At 35.1% G+C, this 16869-nt stretch overlaps 1 protein-coding gene across 2 annotated transcripts in view; it reads left to right on the top strand.

Moving 5' to 3' along the window:
- The window catches only part of LOC141436005 (carboxyl-terminal PDZ ligand of neuronal nitric oxide synthase protein-like), a 173392-nt gene that overhangs the window by 53293 nt on the left and 103230 nt on the right, over nucleotides 1-16869 (top strand). The window lies entirely within an intron of this gene.

The following is a 16869-nucleotide window of genomic DNA, read 5'->3' as shown; positions in this document are numbered from 1 at the left end:
GATCGGACTTGGGCTCGGTAAAGACCAATGAGCTGGTCCGTAGTGAAGTATCGCCTAACCTTAGATAGGATACCAAGCTTTGGTATACTGTAAACTAATCTAAACTATCCTTTTTACCCGACTGCCCGAAGGGGCATATTATTATGTATGTTCTTTGTATGTATGCGGGTATGTATGTCAATTTCTTTGATCCTCGCTGCAGCCTAAACGGCTGGATGGATTTAAACATTATGAGGTATCATTAGATTCGTCATAACTGTCGGAGTGCAACAAGGTATATTATATTTAAATATGGCGTCTGTGAAAAAAAATATGGCGGAGAAATTAAAAAAAAAGTATTGTAACAATGTATGGGTATCAAATAAAATAATAATTAGCAATGGATTATAATACTTTTGTTCTACCATTTTCACAGAAATATCAAACAAGTATAAAATAAAACATTAAATTTAATAAATCAAAAACCCGACTGCCTTAAAAACTAAAAGGAAAAAATGAGTCTAAAGTTCAACAGTCGGGACCCATTCAAATCGTGACCAGCTCAAAAATTGTTGGCAATGGGTCCCGACTGTTGAACTTTAAATTAGCTACTTGACAGAATTCTAGGTCACCAGACTTATTTTCTTCCTTTTAGTTTTTAATTCTAGTTGTTGCAACAGCTCTCTTAGATATCCGAAGTTTATATGTCATTACATTAATTTGACGTAAACTAATTAAGTCCATAAAGGTGCTGCAGTAGGTATTTACTTGATATAAAATGTCACTTAATAAATACGATGCTTGATGGACGGTTGCCAGTGTTCGGAAATCGTCGAGAACAGCCAATTGTCTTTTTCCGAAGACCGATGTGCAATCTTTCTCACCGGGTACTGTACAATCAACCAAAAGTACAGTCAGCAAAAAAGCTTGTATTAAAAATTAAACAAAAGCATATTTCAAGATAAAGTAAGTATCTTTTAAGCTAGCCGTGCCGTGTAAACTGCGGAAAACAATTTTTTAAGTGCTAACCTCCCGTCGACGTTCGGCAAGTTTTCGACCCGAACACGCGCAAGCATCCCCGCTAGTTTTTCACTTAAGCCTTCTTCGCCAAAACTTTGTATGACGAGAAAAGTTATCCCCCGCTATTACCAGTTTTACTCAAATTGTTGTTGAACGCACTTGAGTCAAAGTCTAACTTAAGGCACTTGTCCCAGCGCCGACGATGAGCGAGAAGCGAGCAGAGTGAGTAACTAGAAACGAGTGGGCGAGCAGTGAAAAGCGAGTGTTCGAGCACGACGGGCGATTACTCGCTCTACTCGCTCGAGCCGGGCGGCCGCCAAGCTAACAGCGCTGAGCGAGTATCGCTGAGATATTTTTATAGCTCAGCGAGTTTTATAGCTCTTGTCGCTGCGACAAAAGATGTAAAGCGAGTTCTCGCCGGCAGTGTGAACCGCCAGCGATCAACTATTTATATATATGTATCTTTTACTCACACAGGATCTTATATCTTTTGTTCGTTTCTTGAGCGAGAAAATAGTCGATAGCCGGCGGTGAGACAACTGCCTAAAGACTACACTAGTAGATTAATCTATTCGTCTTTAGGTTGACTTAAATCAACTACTTAGCTACCGGGTCGCTAAATATATGTAGTACAGTTTAGTACATTTGTAATATTAGTTTTGTGCATCCCTTGGCCTAGAATGAAGAATATTTTAACGAAATTTTAAAATGGTCCATCTATTTACGATTTATGGTACGTATCTCTCTGAGCGAGAATTTCTACTAACACAGGGAGACTATAGGGGACTATTCAATTCACCATCGACGGAGCGTGAAACATTTTACCCTAGCGTAGAGACAACGGAGGTACGCACTACGCACACGCACTCTATTGGAGATCGATATTTGAAATTGCACCATTCGAAAATAATAATTTGATGTGGGCCTTAGGAGGTTAAGTCGAAATTATTGATATATGTACTTGATAGTTTTAAATGCAGCGGAGGAAATTAAATATTTAGTTCTGTGCTAAAATATGATGTATCTTACTCATGTTTTTTTACATTTATCTGTATAGGATGTCTATCGCAGCTTTTGTTACTAACAGTGCATTTTTACTCGAAACTAGCATTCCACTATAAAATTTACTTGCTTTAGTTGAATAATTTATATTCTCGTCCAATAATAAAAAATAATAATCTGTAAAAAAAACATCATTTTTATTTTGCCACTCTAAGCTAAACCGTTAGTAAGTACACTTTGACAAGTAAATTATTTAGTTAAATATTTATATTTTTATCCCAGCAAAGATAGGTAAGACGCGGCGCGGGGTGAAATTATTTTTTGCCCTTATTTTTTTTCTCTTAATCTCTTACACCCGTATTTTCTGGACTTTGAACACTTCCGCAATGTTTACGGTTATTTAATTTTTCTGTGTCCAAGCTTTCCGTAGCTGAATGGATAATTCTATTTTTTGCTTAATCGACGGAAATGGTGGTTACGCCAGCGCTGGAATTGATGACGCTTTTACCAGTAATGGGAAATGGTTATAAAGGAAGTAAAGATAAGTGATGTAACCGTAGCTTCACTGGCAACCACTTTGAAAATCCTATCTCAAAGTTTCACGAGCACTACTCGAGGGGTTTCATAAAAATGCAAGGGCGTGTTTCTTTATTAAGTCTGATATCGTGTCAAGAAAATCAACACCTAACTTACTTTACTGCTCTGAACACTACTCAACAGCTGTTAAAAACGGACATCACTTAATATGCGCTGAAGAAGCTTGAGATTACTTGAATACTTTAAACTAGTTGGTATGAGTGCGCACTTGGTGCCCTGGTTTTTAAATGTACAGCCGAGTTCTTATAATTCTGAGCCAAAATTTTATCAAAAATATGTGAACATGACTCTTTTGTTAACGGCGTAATAGTTTGTTTAGATATTTTTCATCCATTTTTTGCTCAAAATTTCGAGATTTGTACTGCACTAGGATAATTAAAAAGGAATGAGTGGGTAATATATCTATTACGTTGAAAAATAAGGCTGCTGTATAACTTTATGTGACATGGGATACTTAGTTCACGAGTGTCAAGCCTGACTAATGAGACTCTAAACCCTCGCGATCTCCACGTATAGCACATGACATCTATCATCATACCCTTTTGGACGAGGACATAAACCTGCTTTTCTCTAATTAAGCCTGGAGTAAAGTTTCAGCTTAAATTATGGTTTTAATTTCAGCATCAATTTCCAATGTGTGCCTGACCCACATCTAGCTCTAAAAATTCTCACATTTCTAGCTCTAAAAATTTTCAGCATCATCTCCAGCCCGTATATAGATGTCCCATTGCGGGGCACTCCCCTCAGAATGAGAACACTGGCGTTGTTTGCACGGGGACCCAATGCGGATTGGGAACTTTACATGGTGTATCACCAATATCACCATAGAGTTGCTTCGTTCCTTCATCGAAAAGCTCATGACAAAAATTAAAATGTAATTTCGCACGTTATTTCCTAAGAACTCAGAGGTATGAGCCTGGACTCGAACCGACGATCTCTTGCTTGAGGGATCATAGGTCTAACTAATTGGCTAGGTACCAATGATTTATCAGAAAACTTTACCGTTCTCAAATTTTTGCCCACAGTAGCTTGTGGAACGAGGTGCCCTGTGGGAAATTCCGAACGTAAATAAAAATGAAAACGTTGGTATTGATAACTGCGGGGCTTTGCATTTGAAAAGTGGCCCGGAGGGTAACAGATGACGTTTTTTCAGAATTTTACTGGAAACGTACTGTAGGGGATATTTCATGAATAATAAGTTATTTAATATCAAAATAAGCTGGTTTTCCTTTTAATGTTCTCCTATTGTCCCGATTCATCTGTTTAAATTATTTAATTCGGCACTTAATCCGGTCATGTGAGGTTCCAACGGTTAACCGCGATCTCTCGTTGCCGAGAGACTTTTACTCTTCTCTGAGTAGCCCGGACTGTAGATAAAGTACGAGTACGAGCCCTAACTCACATTTAATTTTAATACTAACAATTTTCAATTATTCACGAATAATATTTAATTACATTTGGCGGTCTACTTCCCGTAGCAAATTCAATAGATTTTTTTTCAGTATTTGCGTAGGTAACTAGTTGAGCTACCTATCTTCGCTCGGGATTAAACTAAAATTACTTTAAACTAAGATTAAAATTATAAATTTTACATAATTAATATTTGAATGTTAGTGCATTGCATTCCCCTACGTTTTCGTCAACGTTTCGTGAACGTCTTTGTACAGTCAAGAGCAGATGTAGATGAGCTGTTACGGGGGCTCAAAATGAGCTACACATCCTCTTATTACCTTAGTAGCAGAGTCGTGTGTAGGTCACATTGAACGTAACGGCCCTAATTCATTTCTACTGCTGACTGTACCAAACGAAAAGTTATTCGCAAAAACATACAACTTTTCTCGAATTACATTTAAATACCTATGAAAGTGTGGCGTCCAAATTGTTTTGCCAATAACCACAACAAATAATAAATGTCGTGGTTATCCTATTTTGTAGCTTGGACATGTAAATGGAAACAAATTATATTTGTGTTACCGCAGACTATACATACCTACGTTACTTTAGCACAAACTAAACAAATTTTAAGTAAGGATTTATGTACCCATAGTCCCCATAAATGACACGCAAAAATATATTGAAGGCATAGTGTAATGACGAAGCGAAACCTTCGCATTAAACATTCTAAACAAAACACCCCTGAAAATGTTCCTCAGAGTTTTTTAATCTATTTGAAACTTGTGTTGTTTCCATATTCAGAGATGTTGATATTCAAAGTAAACCGCGACAAAGGCATGATTACATTTTGAATCAAAAAATCCGACGAAAAACTTAACAATGATGTTCAGCATTTCTTGATTAATCGACTTAATAAATAAATATCATGGGACTATTGACACCAATTGACCTTGTCTCAAAGCAAGCAAAGTTTGTTGTACTATGGGTACTAGTAACGAGTGAACATACTTATATAAATAAATAATACTTAAATACATTATTAAACGTCCAAGACCCGAGAACAAACATTAGTATCATTCATACTAATATCTGCCCTGACCGGGAATTTGAAGATAAGTAGGTAGGTACTTTACTCGTAGATGTTATGGCTGTCATCATGCTATCAACATGTAAATTTCAGGGATTACTAATGTATGGGCAAAAAACTTTTCCCAAAGTATAACATCCCAATTCCCAAAATATTTTACTCAAATTATCATTCTACTGTCTACTTTTGTGTTGGAGGAATAAATAAATTTATTATTATTATTTGAAAAAAAAAAATATTATACATGTTTCATATTACCAAGTATTATTTAGTCAAATGTATCGTTTGGCATAAAGCACTTCCCAAAATATTGCATGGCATAATAACCAACTTTTCTGATAGCAGTTCGTGTCTGTGGGGGTCGCAGTTCTAAAGTTAAAAAACATTTTTTTGGAATATAATACTTATTAGCCAAAATAAAACGTTTTCTTAATAAACGTTTGTCATAATAAAACTTGACAATGTAGAATTAAGCCAAATGATAATTTGACCAAATGAATAAAATGCGAAATGTTAATATATATATGCTAAAGATTCGTTTGGGAGATGAAACTACTGCGATAAGTTTTTTGGGAACTGAAATTTGGCGAAACTTATTTTGTCGAAACGGCAGTAGGTACACCTCATACTTCTTGGCATAATAATTTAATAACGTAAAAATACCTAATAACAATATCTGTAAGCACCCTCAGATTTCGGTGGCGAAAATTTATAGTCTCCTCATTTCCCCTTCCCGGGGTTTATTGCAACAGTTACGACTATTTACGACTAACCAAGGTATTTCAGGAATGACCCTTTACTGACCCTCGTTTAAAAGTTCAACTTTAATAGTAATAACGATAAATCTTTATAAGGACCGATAAACAGTCTCAAATTGGCATCAGTCTCAAAAAAAAAGTTTACTTTTATTTATTTTTTCATGAAATAGGCGAATTTAAGACACCTATTTGATGGATTTTGGTTTTAGTTGCGTTTTAAATTTATTACCCTATTTAGAAGTTACCGGAATTATAGCTAAACACAGATGCCATGGCTTTAAAAACTACGTTTATCTTTGCCCGTCACAATTATTTAATAAAACGTAGTGTCTTCTGTTACCTGGCAGTGTCAGGATTAGGTCGTTTAGTTATATAACGTTTATTTACGATGAAAGTCAAACAAAGGTCAAACGAAATGTTGCAAATATACACACGATCAATTAGTATTTTTTAACTAATATGTTTTATAATGATTAAATAAACCTATTCCTCAAAATGGTTTTAGAATTAGACCACATTATAAAAAAGTGATCAATGTCATGTATACCAGTGGCGTGCGGTGAACATTTGCCTTAGGTAACCCGAGAATGTGACTAGTCTTCGTATTCTTTACTTTGCAGTTAGTGTACACAACCATTGCCATACTTGCCAGCAGAATAATAATTTATGCAACCCGATGAGAACTAAGTTGTCACGGTGCCACGCCACTAAACAATGTATACTACATCCAAAATATAAACTGAGACATGGATGCACAGAAAAATCAGAAAAAGAGACCAACGCTGGGAATCTAACCCAGGTCCTGAGCAATCCTGAGCAACCTAATGGTTTTAAAAGACCTAGCCAACGATACCCCACACTATAAGGTGGATGAGACAAAAAAACACCCCCACTTTACGTCTATGGGAGGTACTCTAAAATATATTTTTTTTAAAATTTTTTATTATACCATTTTGTCGGCATAGTTTACATATATATTCGTGCAAAATTACAGCTTTCTAGCATTTATAGTCTCTGAGCAAAGCCGCGGACGGACAGACAGACAGACAGACACGGCGAAACTATAAGGGTTCCGTTTTTGGCATTTTGGCTACGGAACCCTAAAAACCAATCATAATGTATACTACGTTTATACCATACCTCTCAATCTTTTATTTTTAGAAATTCTCGTGAAAAAATTGTGAACGCGAGTCAAGAAGTCAAAGTCTCGCCTTTTAATTAGTGATTAGTTATTTATTGCACGCAACTTTGTCTGCGTCCGCTGGGAAAACATGTTCCCGGGATAAAATATAGCCTATCTATGCTTTGTATAATCCGGTTTTAAAATTTTGAATCTTAAACAATATACGAGCGAACACACAGTCAATTTTTTTTCTTTATAATACGAGTACTCGTATTAGTTTACACTGACTTGCACACCTAGCGCACACCGCATTTTTTAAACGCGCGTTGACAGCGCGGTTTTCTTTCCATAGAGCAGTCATACAACTCGCGTGCGTATCACGTTGTATTGAAAATGAAAAAAAAAAACCGGCCAAGAGCGTGTCGGACACGCCCAGGATAGTATTTTCCGTAGCCATTACAAAAAAATCAAGTACCTAATATTTTTCTAAGGATTTCGAATTGTGTACCTACGGAATCTTCCAAGTTAGGTAGGTATGTGTTATACCTTAGGCTGCTATGTATTTATTCTTAAGCTACTAATAATTCTCAAGAAATCTTAGCCGCTATAAATTCTTTGTAAATTTGATGTATTTACTACCATTCTAATTTTTTTTTAAACTCCCCCCCCCCCCCAGTTTAGATTACTTTAGATTTTAGTGGGGAGGGGGGGGGCGCTATATTTTAATGAAATTTCACTTCAAAGTTGAATATTTCGCAAACAGATAACTGAATAGAAAAATAATCTTTGCCACCCCTAATGTTTTTAAAAGACCTGTCCAACGATACACAAAACTATAGGGTTTTTCGAGCAAAAAAAACACCCCTCTTTATGTCTATGGGAGGTAAAAAAAATGTTTTTTTATTTTACCACTGTCGGCGTGACTGATATGTATATATTCATGCCAAATTACAGCTTTCTGACTAACGGTCTCTGAGCTTAGCCGCGGACGGACACACAGACAGACGGACAGACATAAAGGCGAACCTATAAGGGTTCCTAGTTGACTACGGAACCCTAAAAAGCAGTTTACACGGGCCTTTACTCGTAAATTAGTTGGTGCAATGGATGCTGTATTACGATTATTCAATCAAATAAAATAAAACATTATTAGTGGCAGTGGGTACTTCAGCAGGTGTTCAGACCAGTCAGCTTACTAAAATGCTGTTCTTTGTTTACATGACTGTTTATGTTCTATGACAGCTTAGTGGACACATCAAATAACTTAGTCATTTACGTGCACCTGATTTCCGTGTCCATATTTAGCTATAGAATGAGAACATACATCCATATTTCTTGTCAAAGGTTGTGCATTGTGCGTAATTTTTCATTTCCGTTAGAAATCGTATAAAGAAACAAGAATTTTAATCTATTTAATTGTACTCGTAGGTATGCTAATTTCTCATAGAATGATCGTTCCCTTTCGCAATTGTTCGTTCTCTTGTTTCCCGTTTCCTTTTCTAATAAGTAATTTACGTACTACGAAACAAAAAAAAAACACTATTGAAACTACAGAAGCAATGTTAAAAAGTCATTCATTAAAAGAAAGCAACTCTATTATAGATTAACATAGGCTACTTTTTATCCCGAGAAAGTGAAAAGTTCACGCGAAACGCAGATGAAGTTGCAAGCAATAGCTGCCATTAGGTATATCTTTAGTCGCCACGAATCATCGCGGGATCGTCCAGAGAGCTCGTGACTGGTTGCTTGCATAACCTTGAAGGTGTGCTCGATAGATTTAAAGACTTAGCAACAAAAGGGATATTGAAACAAAGAAACAAAACAGTTGAAACTTTTAAGCATAACCTCTACTGAACTAAAAAAAAATGACCCATATGTAAGACGTGCAACTTTGCTACATTTGGTAGGTACATTTCATCAGAAAAAATATTTGCGGTGGTACGTATAGTGAAGGAAGTCTTTTAAAATTGACTTTTGTATTGCTGACTGTAAAAAAGAAATCAAACTTGTTTCTACTAAAGATTTAGGTAATTTACGTCTATGGTCAATTTACCATGTGGTTGTAATGTATGTGTTTGTGGTCTCGTCATTGATGTGGTTCAGGCTTTAAATCCCGGTGCTCAGTACCAGTAGGTACAGTCACCTGCATTAATATCTGCCTCGGCGGAGCGTGCAAAAATAGAGTAGTATCAGATATTTATTTCATGCTTTGTTGTATTGGTGCTGGTGACTGTACAATACCTACAAAAACTCCAATCCACAACTATTGTATATATTTGTTCCTAAATGTGTGGAGATTTGTAACTACATAAATATTTCAGGTTATATTTTAGTAAGTACAATGTAATAATATTAGTGAATTTTATAGAAAATTAAAATTCTTCTTGATTATTCGACCATTTTATAATTTGAATGAATATTTTGATAAAGTATATAATTAACTTAATGAAGTATTGCTTTTACATTAGATTATTAATTTGCGAGTAGGTTAAGATTTTGCATGCCAAATTGGGGCGGAGCAAACATGACATGTACTTATGTAATATTTCTTCTGACATGTGTAATATTTATAACGCCTGTGTATGTTCCTGCGAAATAAATAATATAATTTTTTAAAATAGAATTTCTCAAAAAAAAACTAGTTCTTGCCGCACTTTGTTTCACTTCACAACTTGTGAACGTATTGTGAGGGTGAAGATGTTATTTAAATGTCTGTAGTTTAAAAATCTAACAATACGTATTATAATAACGTTACACGAAGAATGCTCGTAATAGGCATAGGCAACGACTGCTTTATTGATGTTCAGTGCCGCTTCCATCGGAATTTTTGGCACTTCTCAAAATACGTAGTCTATTTAGCCCTCATTGTCCAATATATATATTTTTGCAAAATTTCATAAAGATTATTACAACGGTTTTGCCGTAAAGGAAGTGGTACCCTAGCCAAGCCAACAGATGGGCGAAGAGACATGATTACGTTCATATTTTTAATATACATAAGCAGGTAGGTAAGTTTTGTTCATTGCCGCATACGTTTTTCTTGTACATAGTTAATAGGGCCCGGAATTTGGCGTGCGGCTATTGACAGATTGTAGGAAGAGAGCACCGCTTTTTATCGATGTTATCGACAAATCGATAGTTTTTTTTAATTTCTGTTGTAACTTCAATACAAATGTAAATATATTTTTGCTTAGAATATTATTATAAAATCCTTTATATTTGCTATGGTAAGAACTGAAGGAATACAAAAAAATATTTTCTCTTTTATTTTATCAAAAGGTAGGCAAACAAGCTTCCTAACGTTAAGTGGTCTCAGAGGGATATTTTCTCAAGTTAAAAAATATAAAGGTATTCGTAATTAGAGTGATTTCAATAAAGCAATTTAAACGGATAAAACTTTTTTTATCATTGACCTCTGAAAAAATACTTATCATCGGAAAGTTTGAGGTTTTATTTAATAAAAGCATAAATTGAAATAAATATTGATTTGTCGATAACATCGATAAAAAGCAGTGGTAGAGCCCTACAATCTGCCAATAGCCGCATGCAAAATTCTGGGCCCTAATAATTAATAGAAACTTATTGTAGCATTTTTACCTGTGACGTAATAGTGCGACATAAAAGGATGACAACTTAGTAATCGGTTTGCATAGGTTCTTAAAATATATTCTATGTTATTTTGGGAGTGTTTATTGAATGGGTCGCTTTAGCGCCATCGACATATAAAACAACAAAGGTATCCGTTCAATACCGGATTACGTGTTCCCAAGACACGACCAGCATATAATCGGCAGTAGGTATAGTCGGCACGTGAAATAAATATACAACCTCTGCCTAGTTACACTTCGCGTCCATTCAATATGAAATTATGAGATATTAAGTACCTACCTATATCAGAAATGTGACTGGTCGATGAATAAATAGCCAAGTTTTGTTAGAAGTTGTATATTGCAAGTGTGAGCCTGGGACGTTACAGATTTATTTGTTTTGCTGAAATGAAACCTAAACCATTTAATGGTTCATTAAAATGTTAGGACTTACAATTAGTTAGCTTTGAGGTTTGTAGTTTTTGGTCAAATAGGCAGTATCACGGTTTTTAAGGCCAACTATACATCAGTAATCGTGGTTCAAGTACAAGTGAACTGTGAGTTCCACAGTAGACGAATTATAATCAGCAGATCAGTTAGTAAAGATGGTATAAAAAAACAGTTCGATATTTCATTACATAAGTAAGTATGTAGGTATTGATCTTTCTATCTTAAAATAATAATCAGGAATACGCTGTCAAAACGTTTCAGATTTAGATATATTAAGCAAATATTTTTGCAGCGCTCTTAGCGCGTACGAGTACAACATTAGTGAACGATTTAGTTAAAAGTTGTCCATGTGATGACATACGGTGAAGTTATGTAGTGTACGCAGGAAGGATATGCAAATGACTTTCGTTCATATTTAAATAGCGGATCATCGGGATCATTGTCCTTAAGTTCTGGCGAGTTTTACGGCCATACGCAGGGATGGCACAAATTTTTCGTAAAAATTGCCGAAATGGAACGAGCTTAGAATAATATGCAGCTTCAGATCCCTGCCAGCATTTAGGGCCCGTTTTATCATTCATTGATAAATTTTATGTGACAGATAAATGTGTTGCCGTCTTTGTTTATTTGATCCAAATAAACCGAGACGGCATCCCATTTACCTGAAACGTAAAATTTATCAATGAATGTTGAAACGGGCTCTTAGCTTTACTGCTAGCGGCAAGGCCCCTGTGACCAGCGTAGGAAGGATATTGAAATGCCTCGCGTTCGAGTCGTATTTAAATGGCGTGTCGTTGTTGTGCGGCATCGGCATTACAATCACTCCGCGGAATGCTCACTATATGCCTATTTCCGACTCAGTTATTTGTTCAAACAATAAAACAAAGACTGATTTAAGGCTCTTTGTTATGTTCTTCTTTTTAGGCTTAAGTTGTCTTAAATAATTTTGTTGTCCGTTGGACGCTACGGTTGACGTGTTGAATACTGTAGTGCTAGCTAGTTTAGCTAGATTACTTTTTAGAAACCGGAATTCTGTAATATTTTTGTCATTGTATCTAATACATTAAAAAAAGAATAGATACGCACGAACGCTAGAGTTGTTTTAATTTCTTATTTTTAACACTTGTTCTTTAAACTTATTCTATTGGTATTTTTACTAAAATATTTTTGAAATACTTACATTATTTTGTAGATACCGTGTAAGAGACTTCTCTAATTAGGTATAAATATTTTTTTTGCAAAATCGTTACATATGCAAACCGCAGCGTTTACTCCAGAAGCAAGTCTGAGTGTATCGCGAGCTAGATCTCATGTTTTTGCAACAAAGCAAGCCTGGAAGTGAGGCTAACCGACAAAGAACGCCCCGTGAAATCTGTAGGTATCATCTTACCGCGCCGCGCGACATTTTAACAATTAATTTAATGCGCAACCTCACTTTACATTATTGAATAGGGTCGAGTTTCATTGAAATTCTTATATCAATTTGGTTTCTCGTGATTTACGACTTGATCCTTTCGTTGGATTACACACGAAGTCATGAATATTTCAGCTGTTCGAGAATTATATTTTACGAGTCTCTTTAGAAATTAGTCAATTCGATTAAAGTCTAACCTAACGACATTGACAACTTAAACTTTGCTTTAAATATTCTGCAGATTCACTCTGTCCTGTAGAAGATTAAAAAAATAGTCAGCCTCTGGCTTCGCTAATCTAGTCTATGTGTTGTCTGTTAGTCAGTCAGTCACGTTACTATTTTATAGTTCATAGTTTATAAGTATCTTACTGGAATACTGCTTATTTGACTGCGTGATTCATCTGTGTTGTTAGATACATCAGATTGTTAATTGGTAGTACCACGTTTTTAAATAAACGGCATCGTGCTAGAAGGAAAGCTGTTCTGTTATGCATACAATAGTTTGCTGCCCATTTCGCTTGCATAACGACGTTGGCTCCGCTCCGAAGATCGGAGATCGACGTGAAGTTTACAATGTCAACATTACGTCTGAGGGTATGTTGTATGTTTAGTAAGTTCCAAGTTTAACAGAACTAGGCACTGAATAGAAACAAACACTGAATTGAAAATTGCTTTTAGGGAGGCTATGCATGCTCTACAATTAGTAGGCTTCCTGAATAGTATCCGAAAGGGTTCCCCTTCTTTATATTTTATCCTCGACTTACCTTACTTACTGCATGTTCTCCTTTTGCTATAAGTTTTTCATGCATCCTAAAAATGGCGTACGCCGTGACAGAAATAACAAATACAGACTTATTTAGTTATTCAAATCTTTGCCGAATATGACTTTAATAATATACACAGGAACTAACTGCATGTAATAGTTACAATGTTAGTTAAATAAATATAATTCAATTTAAATTTGCTCAAATAATTATTTATAAAAACGGATGGACAAAAATAAACAAATATAATTGATAAAGTTCCTAAGTAAACTAACAGAAAACATTGCGAGAGTAAATGAAGAGTGGTAAATATTCATTCAACCAATAAAATAGGTATTGATCTATTTAATAAGTATGTTATTGGAGCATTTTAATCACGATTACCTAAGTAAACGTTTGCCCATGCCTCAGTGGCCCTGCCTTCATCCGGCAGACGAAGCCGGTCGTGTGCAAGAAATTTAATTAATGTAATCTTATCTCTAACGCTTTTATATTCCTTTTAATGATGTCGGCAGTGGAAAAACAGAAAGGGAGGCCGTTAGAAACAGAATTTTGACAGGGATGTTAAATAATACATTACACCAAAAAATAATTATAGGGATGCAGCTGATACCTTTTTTATGCGAAAAATACGCGCTTTCAGCCACAGGAGAAAGTTAAAAGCGGACTCGATAATGAGGCGTGTTAGCGGGGTGCTTTGTACGAGTATGTACATTTTTTCAAATGGGATCTAATAAAACTGAGACACAATTTGAGAATTTATTGCTTTGACCTTCTTTAAAAGCTTAAGTGCCTACTTAATGCTAATATATAAAAAAGAGCCATAAAGGAACCCATAAATGTGTGATAAAGCTATGTGTGATGTACCTACAACTTTTATTGAAAAATGTAGTAGTCCCAATAGCCGCAGTTTGCAGATAAAATATTATGTACTAAACGAATGCTAAAATATGAATCGTTTTCATATAAGTATTTCAGAAGAAGAAGTAAGCTGCATGATATAGTGTGCAAGTCCTGGCATAAGACAAAGTATTTTATGGTGAAGCGAGGCTATACACGTCATATTTTTATCATCCAAATACTACTGGGATTTGGTTGTGACCTCCTACTTCACTTCTTGCACTTTATAATTATCCATAACGAAAGAGCGCGATTCTGTATTTAATTTTTGATCGCTTCCTACATCATTTAGGTACAACAAAAATTAATATTGGCAGAGATTCCCTCCAGGGATGTCTACCTTTTTATTTTGGTTCTTTTTTGTGTAACCTTTTTATACAATAGAGAAAAAAACTAAACAAACATTTACGAAGTATCAAAGGCCAAATTATAAATATTTTCAAGCATTCCTTAAGCTTTTAATCCGTTAAACCGAATTAATCTCATTTCTGATAACATTCTGTTGCAAATAAGCGCCAATTGAATTTGACTTTATTGTATGCGAAATCCTAATTCTGAATAGATTGTTTAAACGTTCGATAGATATTTCATAGCATTTGTTCTCGCCCCAAGTTAATCTGTTCCAAATGCCATGATCGGTGCTAGAAAGTTTCCCATTTAATTCCCTAAGACCTCTTAATATTCTTGCTTCCATAAAATCCGATAGATTGTATGGAACCCTTCTCTTCATCATTCTGTCACTTCAATTCAAAATCCAATCCGCCAGCGGACCCATCTAGCTCTACGACTCATTTATTACTTTCAAATAGGTAAGCTGATAGCTGTAGGCTAAACTTGCCTGCCTTTTCCCGCTCCGCTGGCGCCTCCGTATTCTAAACTTTAGCTTAATGTAAAAACTTGTAATGAGAGATTTGTTACTCATTTATTGACAACTATAGCTGTTGCCCGCGACTCCGTCCGCGTAGTATTCTTTTATCGCTATCCGGAACTATGCAATTTTCCGGGATGAAAACTATCCTATGTCCTTCCCCGGGACTCAAACAATCTTTATACCGAATTGCATTAAAATCGGTACAGCGGTTCAGACGTGATTTAGTAACAAACATGCAAACCTCCAAACATCTTCACAAACTTTTACAATTATAATATTAGTAGGATTAGTGTTGAAGTTACACATTTTCTCCTTAATTTACGAACAATTCATCATGGCATACTCAAGTGATACCTACCTACGTAAAGACAGAAAGGAGAAATTGTGGTAATTAGAAACACGATTATCAAAATAAAATTGACATTCATTTATTGGTAATACATGTGGTTCGATGGACGTGAATTTACTATGTTAATTGAAGCCGATGTATGTAGTAATACGAGTACAAACGTAATTTGTATTGATTTGATTAGGTTGTTGTTGTGGAGCTAAGAGTGACTCGTTTTACTTATCAGTAGGAAAACCCCGTAGTCACCGCTACAGAAAGAATCCTTACTAATTAAGAGAGCCTTTTCAAAGCGGTAGAGGTATCCAATCCATTTAGTTAGTTACGTAATTGACCGAGGTCCTGAAAAGAAATAGTTTTTTTGATTAAACATTATGTCCGGATAACAATAGTGCAGGCAAGGGGAAGAAAGCGTTTGAAATTTACCGAATTAAATACGGACCATGAACCGTACAAGACAAATATAAGAAAGAATTTTAACCATCAGAGTCTGGGTTGACCTAATCACTAAACAAAACATTAAATAAAATTAAAAAATATTTACACGCTTCGGTATTCCCCTAAGAACAATCTGTTCTGTATTCTTCAATCAAATACCTACAGCGCACTCACATTACAGCAAGTGGCTGGTTTTATATCTTAACAACTTACTAAGTTCTTAATTTGAAAGTTCCATTGAACTTCGGATTTGGAATTTATCGGGAGCGTCCAACTCAAAATTGACTTCATCAAAGCCAGCGCGAACGCAATTTCACAGAACTGTTCTATTTTCTGCAGTCAAAACTTTACAAAACTTAAGTTATTACGTTATATTGAAAAGACAAGTACTGTATATATCTAAAAGACGGTGTATTTTTTTATTGATGTAATGAAACTTTCAATGCTGGTTTCTCGTATACTAAAACTAATATCTAATTAAAATAACTATTAAAAAAAATCTAAATCAGCGACTACTCTAGAGAACAAAACTATTTTTCATTATTATAGGCATTTACTTAACATTGTTTATACATGTACCTTTTATAGGATTGCAAACCACGAGCTAGGTCATCTCACATTTAGAATGTAAACTGTAGAATTGGTATACTGTTTTGAACTTGACTTTGTTACTTCAAGGTAGTCAGTAAGTCACTAATTACAACTAGATGCAATTTTCATACCTAATATTTTTTCAATGTGTTTTTGTTGTCACTTATTTAAGGCACAAAATACAGATAGTTCAGAAGTCAATCTACTGTATGTACTTCACTTTTGATACAAACGCTCGGCGGTCGCTCTAAGGTTGTCAACTATGGCTTATGCACCAAAAAACATTCGTGGTAGTGGCATTCTCATCTAGTTGTTTGATTTATTGTTGAGAATGAAACGGGAAGAATGGAAAAATAAATTAATAACTAAAATATTTGAAGTTTAATGTCATTGTTATATCATAAATTTGTCACAAAAAATATTTCCAAATTTCGTTATTGGCGAAATTCACGATTATTTAATTTAAACAACCGTCCACTGAACAGTTATAGTAACTTTTTTTTTGTTGCTCCATTATTGCACAAAAAAGTTCTCAAGCGGATGGCAC

This window comes from Choristoneura fumiferana, chromosome Z, assembly GCF_025370935.1.
Source record: "Choristoneura fumiferana chromosome Z, NRCan_CFum_1, whole genome shotgun sequence".
In the NCBI taxonomy this organism is placed as follows: Eukaryota; Metazoa; Arthropoda; class Insecta; order Lepidoptera; family Tortricidae; genus Choristoneura; species Choristoneura fumiferana.
The sequence above is the reverse complement of the archived record's forward strand: the minus strand, read 5'-3'. Positions and strand labels throughout refer to the sequence as shown.